This window comes from Galeopterus variegatus, unplaced genomic scaffold (genome assembly GCF_000696425.1).
Source record: "Galeopterus variegatus unplaced genomic scaffold, G_variegatus-3.0.2 Scaffold1272, whole genome shotgun sequence".
NCBI classification, from domain to species: domain Eukaryota; kingdom Metazoa; phylum Chordata; class Mammalia; order Dermoptera; family Cynocephalidae; genus Galeopterus; species Galeopterus variegatus.
The window spans coordinates 263308-270287 of record NW_007727383.1 but is presented as its reverse complement, the minus strand read 5'-3'; positions in this window follow the sequence as shown (position 1 = coordinate 270287).

The following is a 6980-nucleotide window of genomic DNA, read 5'->3' as shown; positions in this document are numbered from 1 at the left end:
TGGCGGAAAAAGAAAAAAAAAAAAAAAAAAAAAAAAAAAAAAACAAAAGTACACAAATGGGACGACATCACACTAAAAAGCTTCTGCACAGCAAGGGACACCATTAACAAAGTAAAGAGAACCTACAGAATGGGAGAAAGTGTTTGCAAACTATACATCTAACAAGAGGCTATGTATTAGTCCATTCCTATTGCTTATAACAAAATACTTGAAACTGGGTGATTTATAAAGAAAATGAAATTTATAGTTTACAGTTTCTGAGGCTGGGAAGTCCAAAGTCCATCCGGTGCTAGTGACATTGACCCAGGGGTCTCACACTGCAAGATGGTGGAAGCAGAGAGAGCAGAGAGAAAGAGACAGACTCTCCTCTTCTTTAAAGCCCTCGGAACCAGGACCCTGACCACCATTTTTAATCCATTCACTACTGCACAGTCCTACAATCCAATCACCTCTTTAAAGCTCCACCTTTCAATTACCATAACAGGATTTCCCACCTCTTAACAGTCACAGTGGGGGCTAAGATTCTAATACATAAAATTTGGGGGACAAAATTCAAGCTTCAGAGAGTTTTGGGGGGACATAATTCAATTCACTACAGGCTAATATCCAGAATATATAAGGATCTCAAACAACTCAATAGCAAAAACACAAATAACTAATAAATGGGAAAAGGACCTGAATGGGCATTTCTCATAAGACAAACAAGCACATGAAAAAATTCTAACATCACTAATCATCAGGGAAATGCAAATTAAAACCACAATGAGATACCATCTCACTCCAGTTAGAATGGCTAATATCAACAAGACAGAAAATAACAAATGCTGGTGAGGATGTGGAGAAAAGGGAACCCTCCTACACTATTGCTGGGAATGTGACTGGTACAGCCATTGCGGAAAACAGTATGGAGGTTTCTCAGAATTAAAAACAGATCTACCGGGCCGACCCTGTGGCTCACTCGGGAGAGTGCCGTGCTGGGAGCGCGGTGGCGCTGGGAGCGCTGAGGCTGCGGGTTCGGATCCTATGTAGGGCTGGCCGGTGCACCAAGCCAAGGGTTCCAGTCCCCTTGCCTGTCACAAAAAAAAAAAAAAAAAAAAAAAAACCTGCACTTCCATATTCATTGCAACACTATTCACAATAGCCAAGAGATGGAATCAACCTAACAGCTGATCAATGGTTGAATGGATAAAAAACTACGGTATATATATACACAATAGAATATTATTCAGCTATAAAGAGAAATAATATCCTATCGTTTGCAGCAACATGGATGGAACTGGAAACCATCATGTTATTAAAGTAAGTCAGGCATGGAAAGACAAATACCACATGGTCTCACTCATGTGGAATATTAAAAAAAAAGAAAAAGAAAAAGAAAAAAAGTGGTTTTCATAGAAGTATAGAGTAGAATAATGGTGACCACAGGATGGGAGGGGAGGGGGTCAGGAGAGAAGAGAAGGAGTGGATTAACACGTATAAAACTATGCTATCTACCCTACGTGAATCATTGTGCAGTATATGCACATATTAAAACAACACACTGTAGCCCACAAAAATAAATATAAAGTTGAAAAAAAAAAAAAAGAAGAAGAATATATGGAAAATGCCTGACACATATCAGGACTCAATAAATGAAATTATGTTTAAAAAAAATCCTTTGTAATAAATAGGTAAACATAAGCAAACTGTTTTTCTGACTTCTGTGAACTGCTGTATCAAATTAATTGAACTGAAGGAAGGGGTCATAGGAACCCCAGTTTATAGCTAGCTGGTCAGAAGTTCTGGAAGCCCAGACTTGAGACCAGTGTTTGAAGTGGGGGCAGCTTTAGGGGACTAAGCCTTCAACCTGTGGGATCTAACACTGCCTCCAGGTAGACAGCGTAAGAAATGATCTGAATTAGAGGACGTCAGCGGGTGTCCACCAAAGAACTGATTTGTTGGCGTGTGGGGGAAATACCCCCACGCATTTCGTGCCAGAAGTGCTGCTGGCTGTATGAGAGTAGGAAAAAGACTTTGTTTTTTCCTATATATCACAGTAAAATGCTGCATGCAAATCTCAGTCTCAGCATTTGTGTACCAGGGAACCTGAGCGAAGACATTATGAAACCCAAAACAATCCATGCAGCCCACAACCACCCATAAACCCACTTCTCTAGGAGCTCCATCCAGACCTGAGACTATTTTCAACGAGCTCCACACAGCCCTTGGTCCCACAACAATGCTCGGGATAGGTGTACACTACATTCACTGGGCTCATCTTGAAACCTACCTTTGCTTCCTCACCCCTCCTGGAAACCTTTAAGGGCTCCAATCTACTTTTCCTCATTTGTCTACCTCTCATCCATGCATACTTGAGCAAGTTGGGCTAAAAGGCACAAGGACCTCTGGACATAGGTACCACAGCAGAAAAGGGCACAAACTGCAATCTGAAGGACAATGGACTTCATTATGAAGAACAAACAGTTGGACCTGCTGAGAAAACTTGCCAGCAATGGACAATTACCATGAAATCCAGTTTTAAGGGCATTTAAAGGTTGGGTGGATTGAGTTCAGGGAAGAAGCCAGAAAAGGAGAGGATCCAGATGTCTTAGGGGAAGCCACCATTAACCCCTCCTCTCTCCACTCACAGCAAATTGCAAGATTCCCTGGTTCTTTAGAAGGTGCCTCCTTCATGCTACCTTATGCTCCTGACCTTTTCCCCACCCTTCCAGAAAGGAAACTAGAATGCTTGACTATGAGCAGATCACCTGGTGGAAGGCAAAGCCCTTGCCCATAAGGGCAACTGGTCGCTGGTGAAGTGCAGAGCCTGGAATCCTGGGAGCTGGAGTAGAGCAGCGACATAGCAGGCAAAACACGAAGATATCTCAGCACACTGCTGAGAATACCCAGGTCGTAGGCCTCACTGCATCCTTTTGCTTCTGATTGAAATAACTATTTGAGTAAAATAAGTAGCCACTGGAGGTTTAGATCAGAGTTGAAATTTCCACAACAAATATGAGACCCATCTTCAATACCTGCCCTAGCCCCGTGGTCTTCCCTGAAGACTACTCAGCCCAACCCACAGGCCTAGCATCAAAGTACAACCCCAAAGTAAGGTCTGCAGCTGTCCTGTAAGCAGGATGGAGGCTGTGCATCCTTCACTGGAGGGAAAACAGAAAAGACTCAAATAATCAGTGGAAAACCCTCTCGTCTTCTGCTGTTTCTCCTGTTCCTGCCTCTATTCCTTCTCTTCCACTTGTTCTGTCCCATCCTTGCAAATTGTATTACCTCTTGTTCCTTTCTCCCCAACCTTTTATTTGTCCCCAATCACTATATATTTCTGCCTCTTTCTTCCCCCATCTCTGTTCCCCCTCTGCTTATTACATTTGTTCTTTCCTTGTTATGCCCCCTCGTCCCCACAGTCTGGTACCACCAGCTACCTAGGTTTCATTCTGGCTCTGATTCTCCCTCTGCTGTCTTTGTCACCAGTTGCCCCCTATTGCTGTCCCAGGATCACACTGCTCTGTCTGCCATGGCTCAGGTCTTTTATTGTCTCCCCCGTGTTTGTGGAAAGTGCCTCCTCCTGTACTGCCCATCTCCCCTTTCTGCTTGTCTTCACCTCTCTGGAGATTCAACTTTTCTTTACATTTCTCTATTTGCTCTTCTTCCCCTTCTTTCTCAGCTTATTCTTTCACTCTTACAGTCTCTTTACAAATCTCTCACCCACTCTCTGTTTGCCATCTGTTTATAGTTCTCCCTCATTTTTTTGGACTCCTCCATTTTCTATTTCTCTCAGTCGCTCTTTCTCCTGATCCCCTTTATCCAAACGCTGACCTGAAGAGGGATGCAAAAAGATGTCTGCAGAGCACATTTTCCAGTGGGGTGTAATTTGGGAAGTGAGAACGCTGAATGTCAAAAGATTGGCCCAGGTCACCTCCCCAACCATTGGGGCGAGGGTGGCGGGGGTGACTGAGAAAGGGAGGCTTGGGGGCGGAAAGACCTGCCCTGAGGAAGACTCCAGTTGAGGACGACAAAGGAAGTGTCTTAGGAGAGGGATGAGGTCTGCAGAACCCAGGTGCAGGGAGAGGACTCGGCCTCTCCTGGACTGGCGTGGCCGGTGCTGCCCTCCAGGGGCCGAGAAGGGCGCGGCTTGAGGGGCGCCAAGGGCGTGAACCCACCTCTCCGGTGGAGACTAACTGGCGCGGAACGGAAGGACAGGTCAGTAAAGGGTTTTAAGAAGGAAAAATACGCGAAAGTCAGTGTTTACCTGGCCCGAAGGCAGAAAAGCCGGGGGCAGGGCCAAGCCTCAGAGCGATTTTCAACCGAAAGGGGAGCAACCCCCGAACCACCACGGCGACGTTTGAGTTTGCTTGGGGTGAGAGAGCAGTGCTGGGATTTTAGGGTCTACAAGGAACCCCAGACCCCAAGTATGTTAGAAGGGGGACTGCAAAGCGCAGGTTTAATCTAGACAGAGCGGCACTTAATCCTCGCGGTGCGACCTTCGACTCAGGCGATCCGCTTCCGCGTGTGCAGGAAACTGCGCACGCGCGGAGGTGAGAGCCTGCCGGGTGGGGGCGAGGACTGGGCGGGGCGCGTCGGGCAGGGGGCGGGGCCTGTGGTTACGTCTGACTCGCTCACAGCCACTCTGTTTTCCGGTTTGGGATACTTGTGAGTATGTTTTGTATGTGTGAAGCAGTTTTCCTTCCTTTCTATTTTAAGTTAATATTTCAAAAAGTTTTAAGGTAAAGCCGTACAGTTATATGGGCCGCTTCTGCTGGAAATTAAGGTATTTTTCTCTTAAGTTGCAAAGGGTTTAGGGCAAAAGCATTCTTGCCAGCAGTTTGAGCGCAGATTCTGCCAGTGAGGCTGAAGTAACTTAGTGGTTTGGAACTGGGACCTTAGTGGGGGAGTAGATGTTGGAAGGTGATTGTATCCAGGAATGTTTCCTGAAAGTAAGCAGTTTAATTAAACAAGGACTGAAATTGTCTGTGCAGCGGATACGATCTAGAATGTGAAATGCGAAATTCTGCCCTGGTGGAATGTTCAATTTCATGCTGAAGCCCAACAGAACATCCTTTGCATTTCTATTCCTCATTCACTCTGGAGGGAGAAGTCAACCCTGTGCTTAGTTCCAGAGACTCTTATGGGCAAGACCTTGGACGTGGGGTATGGAGGGCTAAGGCCTGTGATAAGTTGGGTCAGCAACCATTGCTTTAAAAAAAGCAATAACTTTTTCAAAGTAGGTATAAATTGAGTTGTTCTTTGTTACACTTGTTAATCTATTCACACTTCAGATGAATTATCCTAAAATATCTTTCAGATAAACTTTGTTAACATGATAATATGTTTCTAAATATAATGTAATTTTAAAATCACTTCAGGTTCATTTTGAAAGTATCAGAACATGTAATTTTTATCTAAAAATTGTAATCAGTTTAAGGTCTTTTCTGTATTTTCTATTTCTGAATGTTCTATAAGGTGTGGATAACAAGGCCTGTAAAGCCATCTTCAGAATACAATAAAACCAATAAATTGGTTTTATTTTCACCTGAAGAATAATTAATTTTGCTATTTTGCTAAGGGTATTCAGTAGGGAGGTTATTCTCTTTCATATGAACCCTAAAGAAAGTAAAACTAGATCATTACTTTTGGGGGGGAGTGGGGGATGGGCTAGTACAGAGATCGAACCATGGACCTTGGTGTTACAGTACATTTTAAATAGCCTCATTTCTACTGGCGATAATTTTATGGCAATATCTGTGAGTTAACAGCTACTATGTTTTTCTCTCACATCCCTACATGTGAAAGTTTCATCGATGGAGAAGTGGCAAGCAATTGAGGTATGATCATGTTTAGATAGAAAAATTAGCATACTTAAAATAAAATGAGCAGAATGTCCTGGCATGGCACACAGATGAATACAAGAGGATATACCAGCACATTTTTCAAAGATGCAGTGCCTGTGATAGATTTTGGGAGGTTTACAAGTTAGATTATTCTGTATTATGCAACATTGCTAAGTAGCTATGTTGCCAAGAAAGAACTTTCAGAATGGACTTCCATGATCCCAAACAAAGAAATGATTTGATATGGAATTTTTCATTATACTCAAAACAGTAGAAGAGAAGCTGATTATGGGTAAAAGTCGTGAATCCATTTTGTTTATGGGGAATTTTGTTGATTATAAAATTTTCAAGGGAGCAAAATAGAGATGTCCATAAGAAATAAAAAAGAATATTTCCTCAGTCACAAGGTTTTGACATATGCCTCCATGTAATATCATTAGAAAACAGATAACATTATTATAAAGATTCAAAAAACATAAACACAAAGAACTAGTCTGACCTAATGAATATGCATTACAGCCTGTGCCACACAAATAGAGAATGTAGATATTCTGGTATAGAGAAGTTTCTCTGAACACGTAGAGCACCCAAAACCACGAGGAGGAGGCACAGTGTTCTCTCCTGAGCATGAAGTTGGCTCTTTGTGTTGTTTTGTGGCAACTGCCATTTGCTGTTGATGATCATTCTTACTTCTCCCTTGGAGGGTAAGAAGGAGAGGATGCAGTCTGAGTGAGTTTAAAAAAAAAATTCAGACTTAGGTAATGAGAGATTTATTCAAAAAGATTATTGCAATACAGAGAATGGCCCAACTACAAGATCTGCAAATGTCTCAGAAGTCAGACAGAAAAGAGCTTTTCTTTTCTACAGAGGAGTAAACAAGGCTAGAAAGAACCAGGTATTGGGGAGTGGATGAGCAGGTGGCATGACCTACAGTTACAGGGAATGATTCACCCTTCGGTCAGCCTACTCTTGGGAAGGGCTGTGACAGAAGAGGGATTGTTCCAAATTACAATACCCAAGGGTGGTTCAAAGTTTAGAGGCCTAGGAGTAAGGACAAAAGCTGAACTAAAGACTGATTAAATCATGTTAGCAAACATTGTTCCATTTGATCGGTGGGGACAAACAATTCAGTAATAATTTTTAAGACAAAGGACA